This window comes from Hetaerina americana, unplaced genomic scaffold (assembly GCF_022747635.1).
Source record: "Hetaerina americana unplaced genomic scaffold, ioHetAmer1.1.p SCAF_14, whole genome shotgun sequence".
Taxonomy (NCBI): domain Eukaryota; kingdom Metazoa; phylum Arthropoda; class Insecta; order Odonata; family Calopterygidae; genus Hetaerina; species Hetaerina americana.
This window is the reverse complement of record NW_027286514.1, coordinates 991,513-1,005,388: the sequence shown is the minus strand read 5'-3', so window position 1 is coordinate 1,005,388 and position 13,876 is coordinate 991,513.

Genomic DNA, 13,876 nt, shown 5'->3' with positions numbered 1-13,876 from the left:
GTAGGATTGGTAGGATGAATAAGAAATGACAACAAATGTAGTGAAAATGGGGACAATGCTGCCTTTGGTATACTGCAGTTTTTACTAGAAACCAACTTATAGTGAAATACTTACCACTGGACACCTGAATATCCTCTGGTTATCTGGAGTGCTGACTTCATGAGAAGATCAGGAGTGACTGTGGTCAGCATGGGGTCACTGCATGACAAGACTGTCAAGGGTATTCAGTACGATGGATAGCCCAGCCTGGAGTTTCTATGTTTTACAAGGAACTGCTCAAATACACCTGCAGTGTGGGTGACCTTGCTCTGAATTGGATCTACATGGTGCGGCAACATAACTTCCATTTTTCAATGCAAACTTGCATTGAAAAAGCTTGCTTTGAATTTGAGCTGCCAAATCCTCTACTAAACCCCAAGTTATAAAATCAGTGGTATGGTTTTTGGTGAAAATAGGATTTGAGCTCAATTCAAAAAATCCTCTTATATCTATAGGTTTAGGAATGGTGTGATAAATTTGCACAGCTTCCCGGGAGCGGATGCGGACTCTGACCACAATTTAGTTGTTATGAAAGTAGCGTCCATTTCAAAAAGATAAGGTAGGAGCGGCGGGTTAAAAAATGGAATGTAGAAGCATTAAATGGTTAAATGGGAAAGTTTTGAGAAAGGGTTGTCTAATGCCGCAGAAGACACTATTGGTACCGTTAACGCTAAAAGGACTAGGAAACCATGGATCAAGGATGAGATAAATGGAAGAATGTAAATATAGAGATAGGCAATATGAAGTAAAAGAATTAAACAATAAATTGAGGAGGGCAACAAATAAAGCAAAAGAAGCATTGTGGAAGACACAGTTTGAGGATATGGAAAGTTTGCAAAGGAAAGGTGAAATTGGTCCTCTGTACAGCAAAGTTAAATCTTCATGGGGGAAATAAGAAAGGAAGATCTATGATAACAGTTAGAGATAAGGCGGGTAGGATAATAGTAGATGCAGGAAAGATCCAAGAGAGATGGAAGGAATACATAGAAGAACAGTATGGTAAAGAACTTTGATCAACAAAGTTAAACATAGAAAAGGAACATGATGTAGAGGAAGATAGCTTAGGTCTAGGCATACTTGACGATTAGATAGATAGGGCCTTAAGGGAGATAAAACTTAATAAGGCCGTGGGCATGGATAACATCTCCATGGAACTGTAGAAATGCTTAGGAAAATGTGGGAGGAAGAGGCTATATGGGCTGATTCGTAGTATCTATGAGGAAGGAATCTGGCCGGAAGACTTTGTGAGATCAGCTTTAGTTCCTATTCCAAGAAAGCTAAAGGCTGCATATAGCGAGGACTACAGGAAAATAAGTTTGATATCCCAAGCAGCTAAAGTTGTTCTCAGGTTCATAAACAAAAGGATAGAGAGTAGGGCAAATGATTACTTAAGGGATGATCAGTTTGGTTTACAAAGGGGAGAGGTATGCATGATACCATTGCAGTAATGAGATTATTAATGGTGAGAAATATAGAGTACAACCAGGAGGTATTTCCCTGTTTTGTAGATTTCAAAAAAGCTTTTGATAGAGTAAATTGGGAAAAACTAATGAGCATGTTTTAGAAAATATGAATAGAGAGGAGGGAAAGGAGGCTAATCCGCAACCTGTCCATGTCTCAGACTGCTCAGGTGCGAGTGGGGAACGGGGATACGGATGGGCAGTGTTAGGAAGAAGTGTAAGGCAGGGTTGCCCATTATCACTATTGCTGTTTAACCTATTTGCAAGGGAAATGATTGAAGAGGCATGGGAAGAACTGGAAGTGGGAATGAAAGTGGGTGGAGAATTCGTAAAATCAGTTAGGTTTGCTGATGACCAAGCAAGGGAGAAATCCTATGGAGGCAGTAACAGTGGATGAAGAGGGTATTGACCGGCAGTGGGATGTTGAAGACTGTAATTGAGGGGAGAATGTTAGGAAATGGGGAAAGGGGTTGAAACAGGATAAGGATATTGGACAGGATGAAGGGAGGAAGAATGTACTCAGAGATGATGAAGGACTTGATATAACGTAGGATTCTGGATTTTTTTTGTTTGGTTTGGAGTCATAAAATGTTTTATTTAGTAGCTGCGTCCATCCAAAAACCTACCTTAACCGGTAGATTACCTAATAATAATAATAATAATCTCTATAAATGGACTGAGTTTTCCCCAAATCCCTTGGGGGTACATACTCAGAGTGAATGCTTTCACAATCCTTGTAGTGGTCCTTATTCTTCAATGTTTTGGTTTGAGTACTACTTTTGAACTGGAGTAAATTTACAATATAAACTTTTAAAAATACTAATAAGAAATAAATCCCATGACCATCCTGTTTGCCGCACACAATGGTAAAGAAAGTGGAATTTAAGGTAAGAATAAATAGAAATATTGCCAAAAATTAAAGAAGGGAAAGATAAGCCTATATTCACTCACTCTCCAACTATGGTCTCTGAAACACTGTGACCTCAGTGATTGACAAAAGTGCACACTTGCACACACACACCGTCATGGCTCATGCGAAATACACTCCCTTTGCCTGGACCAATCAGAAATATTTCTAGATATATTCCATGTTTACATTTTTCCGTAATTTATTTATGCACATTTAACTCAAGAATTCCCACAATAAATTACATTAATTATTGATTATAATAATATTATTTATTATGAATAAAGATACAATTTACAAGCATAAATACAAATTCATTCCTTAAGATGATTATTTACACATGCTGCTGGTGGAGTGCACAGTAATATAATTTCCCTCAAAAAAGAACAATGCAAGTTATTGAACATATGATTCAGTATTTCCAACATGTCTTCTTAATCATACAAGTCGAAGGTATTGAAGGCTTAAAAAAGAGGTAGGTTGATGTATTATTATGGATATTGTGTATCACGGAGCAATAGAGAAAAATTTTGACTGTGAAGTAAGTCAGTATTATTAGAATAAAGAGGAATTCAATCAATATAGATACCATTTTCATCACAGTCTTAATACTTTTGCATTCACTCCATTAGCAAAAGTATTTCATTGCTTCATTAGCAAAATATATTACATAAGAACATCAAGCTGATTATTTTTAATCATTAAAACCTGTTTAAATCCGGTTATGACAACCATTGTTTTTCTAATTCAGCATTGGACACATGATGAAAGCTTAGTTTTTAGGAGTAATATGAGTACTTATGTGTTCAGAGAATAATAACATTAAAATTTAATTGGGAGAGTCACTAATATTATATTCTGATGAACATTTTCTGCAGACATTAAACTGTTAACACCAGTGCTACTAGAATATACATGGGGGTACCAAATGATAGAAAAGGTGCATGAAATAATAACACAATATGCAGAGCTCCTAGGTATCTAAATAGGCTTAAATTCTATGAGAAATTTACATTATAATTAATGATTTTATTTTGACAAAACATTCATTAACTAAGATTGCTATGTAAGAAATCGATATGTCTTTGGATTACTTATATAACATTTCTGAAGAGATTAAGAAGCTAGTTAACAGTGGCTTAACACCCATTTGTCTGAAGTTTGCAAATTGGATGATTCTTGAATTAAATGTACAGAAATTATGCATGCAAACTATCATTTACAAATTTTTACATGAATTTCTAGAAAATGCATATTTAATATGGGTCCATTTTGACTTTCATCTGGAGTTACAATTAAAGTAAACAACAGCACACAAACATAGATGCATATCTACAACTGGTTAATACATTCACGAAATATAGACAACCAGAAAATGTGGGCATTCCAATATTCCTGTTATGTAATACAATAGAACTTTATCCTGGCCCTTCTGGCAAACATTCAGGTAGATGCACATTTATGGCCCAATTTGTAATTATTGCATATGCATAACAATGCACTGTGACATATTCAAAGGTATGAGTGGGAATTTGATCCTTCCCTGGTGCAAGAAACCAAACACTGATCTCAACATTGAATAAATATTAGATTCCATCCCTTCCTCATCACCAGTGCATCCCGCCGACACCCTTTCATTGAAACCTATAATATCGGCTATTGAAGGGAGGACTTAAAGCAGGAGAAAATGGCACACTTAAGTAAAGAACAAAAAATATATATATATAATAACCCCATTCTCGAATGGACCGCCGATGGTGAATTTGCAATCCCAAGTAGCCAGGATGTCCTCCTCACCACGAGGGCTGCTCTGGTCTTTGAGTTGGTTTGTGTAATGCACTTGGGAGGCTGGGCACCCCTTGCCTTCTTGTGGGGGCGCATGGCCTCTGTCTCAGGGCACCTCAGAGGGGGATATTGCATCCTGGGAAAGCAAATCTCCAGATTTTGAACCTACAGCCAAGCCAATGTGAAACCACAAATTAAACTGACCCCACTGAAAAAGCATTGGCAAATTTAATAGCTTCTTTTTAAGTAATCTTACTTTTCTCATGGACTCCAAAATTTGTTGTGATGATACTCTCCAGAATGCAAAAGAGCTACAACAATTCAGTTACCATATATATTCCATCATAAGCTGATGGGAAATTTTTGAAAATTCACTTTTAAGCCTAATACATTTGCTAAAATCCTTAGTGTGAATAAAAGTCAAGACAGGGAAATGTGCAATTTTTAGTTTCACTCTTAATAATGATAATAAATTTACATGCTCCCTGGAGAACACATAAATGAAAACATTCATCAAATAATTACTTATGAACTTTGTTGTAAGTTGAAGCTAAGCTCTTGTTGGACAAGAAAGCAAGGAATTTACGCAAATATTGCTTGACTTGGAGAAACTTCAAATGGCCTCAAACATACACCAGTATAATACATTAATCATGGTGATGGTAATTCAGTTACATAGGTAACCTGGACTGTTAAGAGCTGGATAATTTGGATGGAATGTTGAATAAATGAAAATATCTCAACAACTATGAATATTAGTTAAATGTTTCATGTAGAGTTTCAAAAATGTACGATGTATGACCTAGAAATAAGACTTTTTAACATATTCCTGGCTTCAAAAGTGGTTTGTAGGATGACTGATTGTGAACAGGACATATTCTTGTGTTATTCAACACTAAGGCTCACAGAGAATCAAATAACTCAATTCATATTCAACCATGCATGTAAAGTGAGAATATGGCCCAGAAGAGTCTGTATTTGGGTTTTCAACCATTTTAATAAATTAAAAGCTCAAATATATGATGGTGAAATGATCCGTTCGATCCGCTCAAATGATCCGTTTAACGTTCTGTGTACTGATCCATTCACTGATCCGTTCACTGATTCGTTAACTGATCCATTCTCTGATTATTCAGTAATTTTTTCACTGATCCATTCAAATGATCTGCTCTCTGTTCCATTAACTGAACCGTTCCAATGATCCGTTCCAATGATCCGTTCAAATATTCCGTTCAGTGATCCGTTCAAAAAAACCGTTCATATGATTCTTTCAAATGATCCGTTCAAATGATCCGGTCATGTGATCCGGTCAAATGATCAGTTCAAATGATCCGGTCATATGATCCGTTCATTGATCCGTTCAAATGATCCGTTCAAATGATCCGTTCAAAATATCCATTCAAATGATCCGGTCAAATGATCCGTTCAAGTGATCCGGTCAAATGATCCGGTCAAATGATCCGTTCAAATGATCCGGTCAAATGATCCGGTCATATGATCCGTTCATTGATCCGTTCAAATGATCCGGTCATTTGATCCCTTCATTGATCCGTTCAAATGATCCGTTCAAATGATCCGGTCAAATGATCCGGTCAAATTATCCGGTCAAATGATACGGTCAAATGATCCGGTCAAATGATCCGGTCAAATGATCCGTTCAAATGATCCGTTCAAATGGTCCGGTCATATGATCCGTTTATTGATCCGTTCAAATGATCCGTTCAAATGATCCGGTCAAATGATCCGGTCATATGATCCCTTCATTGATCCGTTCAAATGATCCGGTCAAATGATCCGGTCATGTGATCCGATCAAATGATCCGTTCAAATGATCCGGTCAAATGATCCGGTCAAATGATCCGGTCAAGTGATCCGATCATATGATCCGTTCAAATGAACCGTTCAAATGATCCGGTCAAATGATCCGGTCAAATGATCCGTTCATATGAGCCGTTCCAAAGCACCATTCAATAGATCCGGTCAAATGATCCGTTCAAATGATCCGTTCATTGATCTGTTCAAAAGATCCGTTCTTATGATCCATTCAAGTGATTCGTTCAATTGAACCGTTCTTTTGATCCGCTCACCGATCCATTCAAATGATACGGTCAAATTATCCGGTCAAATGATCCGTTCAAATGATCCATTCAAATGATCAGGTCAGATGATCCATGCAAATGATCCTATCCTATGATTCCTTCAAATATCCGTTCAAAAATTCAGTTCAAATGATTTGTTTAAATGATCCGTTCACTGAACCATTAACTAATAATTCACTGGTCCATTCACTGATCTGTTCAAATGATCCGTTCAGTGATCCGTTCACTGATCCGCATAAATAATCCGTTCAAGTGATGTGTTCAAATGATTTGTTCAAATGATCCGAATAAATGATCCGTGCGAATGATCCGTTCACTGATCCGCTCAAATGAGTTGTTTAATTGATCCGTTCACTGATCCGGTCAAATGATCCATTTCAATGACCTGTTACTGATCCGGTCACTGATCTATTCAAATGATCCGTTCAAATGATCTGTTCAAATTATCCGTTTGCTGATCGCTTCAAAGGAACCGTTTAAATGAACCGTTCAATTATCCGATCACTTATCCGTTCAAATGATCCATTCACTAATTCGTTCAAATGATCTGTTCAAATGATCCTTTCACTGTTCCGTTCCTTAATCCGTTTATTGATGCGTTCAAAAGTTCCGTTCAAATGATTCGTTCAAATGATCTGTTCACTGATCCGTTCACTGAACGGCTCACATATTCTTTCACAGATCCGTTTACTGATCCGTTCAAATTATTCGTTCAAATGATCCATTCACTGATCATTTGAATGGATCGGTGAGCGGATCAAAAGAACGGTTCAATTGAACGAATCACTTGAATGGATCATAAGAACGGATCTTTTGAACAGATCAATGAACGGATCATTTGAACGGATCATTTGACCGGATCTATTGAATGGTGCTTTGGAACGGCTCATATGAACGGATCATTTGACCGGATCATTTGACCGGATCATTTGAACGGATCATTTGACTGGATCACATGACCGGATCATTTGACCGGATCTTTTGAACGGACTATTTGAACGGATGATTTGACCGGATCATTTGAACGGATCATTTGAACAGATCAATGAACGGATCATTTGAACAGATCAATGAACGGATCATATGACCGGATCGGCGCACGGGTTGGTGGACGGATCCCTGGACGGATCAGTGGACGGTTCACGGATCAGGCAACGGATCAGTCAACGGATTGGCTGACGGATCAGTCAGCCAATCGGTCAGCGGATCAGTCAGCGGATCAGTCAGCGGATCAGTCAGCCGATCAGTCAACAAATCGGTGAACGGATCTGTCTGCGGATAAGTAAACGGATCAGCTAACGGATCAGTCAACGGAACAGTCAGTGGATCAGTTACTGGATCAGTGAACAGATCAGTCAGCGGATCAGTCGGTAGATCAGTCAACGGATCAGTAAACGGACCGGAGAACGGATCGGTCGGCGGATCAGTCAGCGGATCAGTCAACGGATTGTCAGCGGATTAGTCAGCAGATCAGTCAGCGGTTCAGTCAGCGGATCAGTCAGCGCATCAGTCAGCGGATCAGTCAACGGATCAGTCAACGGATCGGTGAACGGATCGGTCGGCGGATCAGTCAACGGATCAGTCAACGGATCAGTCAGCAGATTAGTTAGCGGATCAGTCAGCGGAGCAGTCAACGGATCAGTCAGCGGATTAGTCAACGGATTGGTGAACGGATCGTTCGGCGGATCAGTCAAAGGATCAGTCAACGGATCAGTCAGCGGATCAATCAACGGATCAGTCAACGGATCAGTCAACGGATCGGTGAACGGATCGGTCGGCGGATCAATCAACGGATCAGTCAGCGGATCAGTAAGCGCATCAGCAGCGGATCAGTCAGCGGATCAGTCAACGGATCAGTCAACGGATCAGTCAGAGGATTAGTCAACGGATTGGTGAACGGATCGGTCGGCGGATCAGTCAAAAGATCAGTCAATGGATCTGCGTCTGCGTGAAAAAAATCAGAGTAAGAAAAATGCTCAACTAACCCAAAAATGCAACGCTATCTGTGTGACCATGAATCAGCGGCTCGAGGATGCGGATTGATGCGAATATGGCGTGCCCGCCCTTGGTAAATGAGTTACTAGTCAACGGGTCCACGGGAAGTAGAAAAAAAGGGATGATTGTCTTAAATGGACTCCGTATGAAATAATTTCTGGAATGGAATAAATACATCATTCTAGAACTTATGCTGAACTCCTTTCAACGCGCATTCCCTATTAGAAATACCTATATATATATATATATATATATATATATATATATATATATATATATATATATATATAGATATATAATATATATATATATATATATATATATATATAGATATATAATATATATATATATATATATATATATATATATATATATATATATATATATATATATATATATATATATAGATATATAATATATATATATATATATATATATATATATATATATATATATATATATATATATATATAATTAGGTAAGCTTCCGGTTAAGGTAGGCTTTTGGGTTGACAGAGCTCCTAAATAAATATTTTGTGACTCCTAAACAAAACAAAAAATCCAGCATCCTACTTTTTATAAGGTCCCTCTTAATCTCTGAGTACCTTCTTCCTCCCTTCATTCCGTCTAGTTCCAATACATCCATATCTAGTTCCTTCCCTTTCCTCGTTTGCCAACGTTCTCCCCCTATCAGTCTTCAACATCCCACTGCCGGTCAATACCCCCTTCATCCACTTTTCCTGCCTCCATAGGATTTCTCTCAACAAACCCCTGTCCTCACCCACTATTGCCAGGTACTTCCTCATTCGTTTTCTTCTCTGTCCATTTCACCTTCTCCATTCTTCTCCACGCCCACAATTCAAAAGCCTCCAATCTACGTCTACCCTCCTTCTTCAATGACCACGTTTCCGTACGTACTATCTACGCTCCATATCAACGTTTTTACGAGTCTTTTCATAATATCGTTACACAACGCCCCTATCATCAACTCCCTCCTCCTTGTGAAAGCCTCTTTGACGGGACTAATTCTTCTCCTAACGTCCCGACTACTTTGACTGTGTTGGACCAAAATACTTCCGAGATGCTTAAACTGTTCTACCTGCTCTAGCTTTTGCGTTCCTATTTCAATGTTTAGCTTAGCCTTTTTTTCTAGAAAATCGCATGATCTTTGTTATATTAATATTGATTCTCATCTCATACCTTTCGCATTGAATTTCGCATAAGTCAATGGATAAGTCAACGGATTAATTAATGGATCAGTCAGCCGATCAGTCGGCGGATAAGTCGGCGGATCAGTCAGTGGATCAGTCAGCCGATCAGTCAGCGGATGGTTTGCGGATCAGTCAGCGAATCAGTCAACGGACCAGTCAGCGGATCGGTCAGCTGATCAGTCAACGGATCGATGAATATGTGCTTTTATCATTTTTTATATATCTCTTAAAGGTTGCTCATAATACGATTAAGTGAAAATGGAAGCCCGTGTCTCCTTTATTCAGATGATTCTAAAGTCTGCATTTAAATTAAGTACAAAACCTACAAAAAAGGGTAGTGCTCCCTCCAGGTTTGAGAGCATAACTCACGCCATGTTTTAGACCCTGAGTGCAAGATTTAATTTATAGCGTTTAAAAACCTTCGGACCAAAGCAACGTAATTTAGAATCAAAAGGCATTCAGACTAAATATGGTAGGGAATGTTCATAACTTTCAGGCACAAAAATATTAAATTTAAAATATGTGTGCCCACGTTACTACGTTTTCCATTTCTAATAATTTAACTTAGGATTAGAATCAAAAAGAAAATTATATATCTCACGAATGTTTTTCAAATATAGCGGGACGGATATAAAGTCAATGGTGGAAAATACTTTTGTAATGTCATTATATGATAATAAATTACTAAAATTGAAGAAGTTAAAAAATGAATTTAGGAATAAACATTAGTAAGGGATACATATAACTATATAAAACTCACTCACTCACCTACTGTAGTGTGATGGAAGCTAGTTCCTTATATCTTTTTTCTTCATTCGACGTATTCTGTGGTCTAGGTCTCGCTTACTAGCAGTCTTCGATTCCTACGGTCAAAATCAAAAACAATCCCTGCTGAGGATCTGTGGACTTCTAAGTCGGTCCATGTGATTCTTCATTCTGCCACTAAGGAAGCCTATTATAAAATTCAATAAACACACTGGTTGTGACTGTTTCAAACGATTGAAACTCTCACGAACGTCACCTGATGAGGATACCGGAAGTATGGCGAACCAAAAGCAAACACGACAGAAGAAGAAAAATCAATCCTACGGAGCCACACGCACAAAAACATTTTATCAACTAATTGGTATAAACTTGACCTTAATCGTATTATATTTCATTCCATCCCAAACCATGTTCGTCACCTTCAGTTACAATTTAAAATATAGAATTCGAGAATCTATTGACCAAATTCAAGATATTAACTAAGACGTAATAAGTAAGAGATTGAGAATATTTTGAAGATGCAGAAAAGAAGAACCATTTCGAAGAAATTCCCATGCATTATATATCTGTAAATCAAATCTAACATAAACATACCAATTAAAAGAATGTTTTTTTATAGAGCAAGACCTAAATGAAGTAATTAAGTTTATATGCTTTCATGATTACAAAATTTAACCAAAAGAAAAATTAAAAAACACGCTAAAATCTACATTTGTATTTGAAAGTATGATAACAATTTCCAAAACTGTAATCGAATACTCACATACTGTGCCATGATGAATGTTTGTCCTTTAGTATCTTCTTTTTGAGTCGAAGTCTTGTTAACTCGATCCCATTCTTCATTCTCCCTGGAAGAGAGCGGATTTTTACATACATTATATAAACTGGATTCGAGTGGTTCCACGGATTGAAACCCCATCAACTATCGCAGGCTTGGAAGTACGATAGCAACGTAACACCAATCCGTGATATGGAAGAACAAGAATCAATCACTGACAACCACACGCACCAAAATATTAAAACTAATTGCGGGAATACGCCTAGCCGTAATCGCGATGCATTTCGACCCTTATGATCCAAATCTAATCCTATCACGTTGATCCTTTTGACGTAGGTCCATTCTTCATTAAAAGTTTCAATTATCCATGGGAGTGTGTTCTTTCGTTTTTCTGTCTTGATTCCGAGTCTTGGGTAGTCCATGCCATTCTTCATTTTCCCTGTTAGAGAGCGGATTTTTACATACATCATATAAACTGGATTCGAGTGGTTCCACGGATTGAAACCAATCATTCATCTCAGGATTGGAAGTAAGATAGCAACGTAACATTAACCGTGGGATGGAATGCAAGAATTAATCACTGAGAACCACACACCGCCAAAATATTAAAACTAATCGCGGGAATACGCCTAGCCTCTGTCTGGTGTCTGGTGCTTAGTAAAAATATCCAGTGCGAAAAGAATATGTCTGTGTCTATTTGAATAGACTGCCCCATACAGGCGTTAACTCAATACAAGCTCTAGAAAGGCAGATAAAAAGCAGCTTCACATCCCACAACAATGAGAATACACTACTAATCGGTGGCGATTTTAATGTTCCCACAGTAAATAGGAATTCGTACAGGTTTACAAAGTGAGGTAAAGACAAGGATTTATGTGAGACCCACATATTGACGTTCACTTCAAATTCCCTACATCAATTAGTGACTTCAACAACAAGGGGAATGAACATTCTTGATAATTCTTGAGTGAAATAATAAGACGAATTTAGGTGCGCAAAGAAGCCTTTACATGGAGGAGGGAATTGATTATAGGGGCATTGAGTGAATATACTAAGAAAATAATCTTAAAAATTTTGATAGAAGGCATTGGTTGAAATGGTGCGGAAAAATATTAATTTACGGAGGATGATAGGCGTAGATTGGAGACTTTTGAAATGTGGGTGTGCAGAAGGTGAAGTGGACAGAAAGAGATAAAACGAAGCTGTCCCTGGAATAAAGGAGAAGACGAGAGGAGTTTTAGGAGAAATTCAAAAGAAGGCAAAAAGAAAGATTCAGAACATTTGTTTGGTAAATGGGTCATTGAGGACCGTGATAGGTTTAGACAAATGAGGAAGGGGAAGAAATAAAATGGATAAGTTGCGAGGAAGAGGAAATTACAGGATGCCCACGGATGATGATCCAATAAAAAACAGATAAGATTTGGTTTAAAAAAAATTTAATTGCACTCACAATGTTCTATTTTCAGACTTTTCTTAACATTTTGGCAGGATGGCCAACTCTAAAAGACAGCCTATTATCTGCCTCAAGTGCCTCATTATCCAAGACACTAATTGAAGAGGGGGATCGAGGTAGTGTGGTGGCTATCGTACAGGCTTCTCACTAAGAGTTCGAATCCCGGCGGCGTCGAATTTTTTCCAGTGATATCTCGATCCGTTCCTGAGGTGATTTGGTTGGGGCACCATGAGAGGGTATGATGCCCGTCAAATGGGACGTTAAACTACTTGGGGGCGCCTTTCGTCAATAAGAGTAGTCTAATGCCGACGCCGGGTTTCTCTCCACCCTTCATCCTTGCGGTCGCCTTTCATAAAACTACTGCTGCTACTCGTTTGCCTTTGACCAATATACGTCTATGTATATCAGTCGGAGCTCCTTTTGCACTTCAAAGAGCCATAATTTTGCGATACGTTGACACTCTTTGAAGGAGAGGGCGAACTAAAGTGGGAGAATATAAAATAAAAGAAAGCGGAAAGAACGCTTCGTCATTTAGAAATATAAATTGATAATGTCAGAGGAAAGATTTATGCCTCCATAACTTCGATTTATTTCAATCGAACGTAATGTGTGTACCAGGAGAGGTGACGTAGCCAATTCACACCCTTACGCGTGCATATCATATCATGACGATCGTAGATTGGAAATCGATGTCATCTACCCTATAAGTACTATGATAGCCATTTATGCGTATTAAGACGTAATAATATGACTCGTAAGAGCACTGTTTCACATTTTATGCATGGGAATGGAACGAATATGGTCGGCACATTAACTCAGTGAGGTATGAGTCCGTCTTCTCTAAGTAGTAGTAGTAGTATTTAGGGGAGGCGACCGACAGCTGAGGTCGTTTACACCATAGGGGATGAACAGGAAAGGATGAAGGATGGAGAGAAACCTGGCTTCGGCATTAGCCTATTCTTTACGAAAGGCGACAAGGGGTCCGCAGATTAACGTCCCATCCGACGGACGGCGTACTGATCCAAAGTGTCCTCCACAAAGCAGCTCAAGTAGGTATCGAGATACCACTGGAAAATATTCAACACCGCCGGGATTCAAACCCGGACCCTCGGAGTGGGAAGCCAGTACGATAGCCACCGCAACAACCCCGACCCCTCCTTCTTTAAGCCCAGGTGATAGTGGGAGGGGGAGAGTAAGACGGCGGGGGGGGGGGGGTTGAGGGTAAGAGGGCGCCGGAGGGGGCCGGGGGGGACGACGCCTAATCTTAACCACGCAGGCCGAGGAGTAGTAGACACGCACGTCGGATATGACCCTTTTGCGTAATGAATGTCAGAGTACCAAGGTTACGCCGGGTTTCCATCTCCACCCTATCCCTGAAAATACTT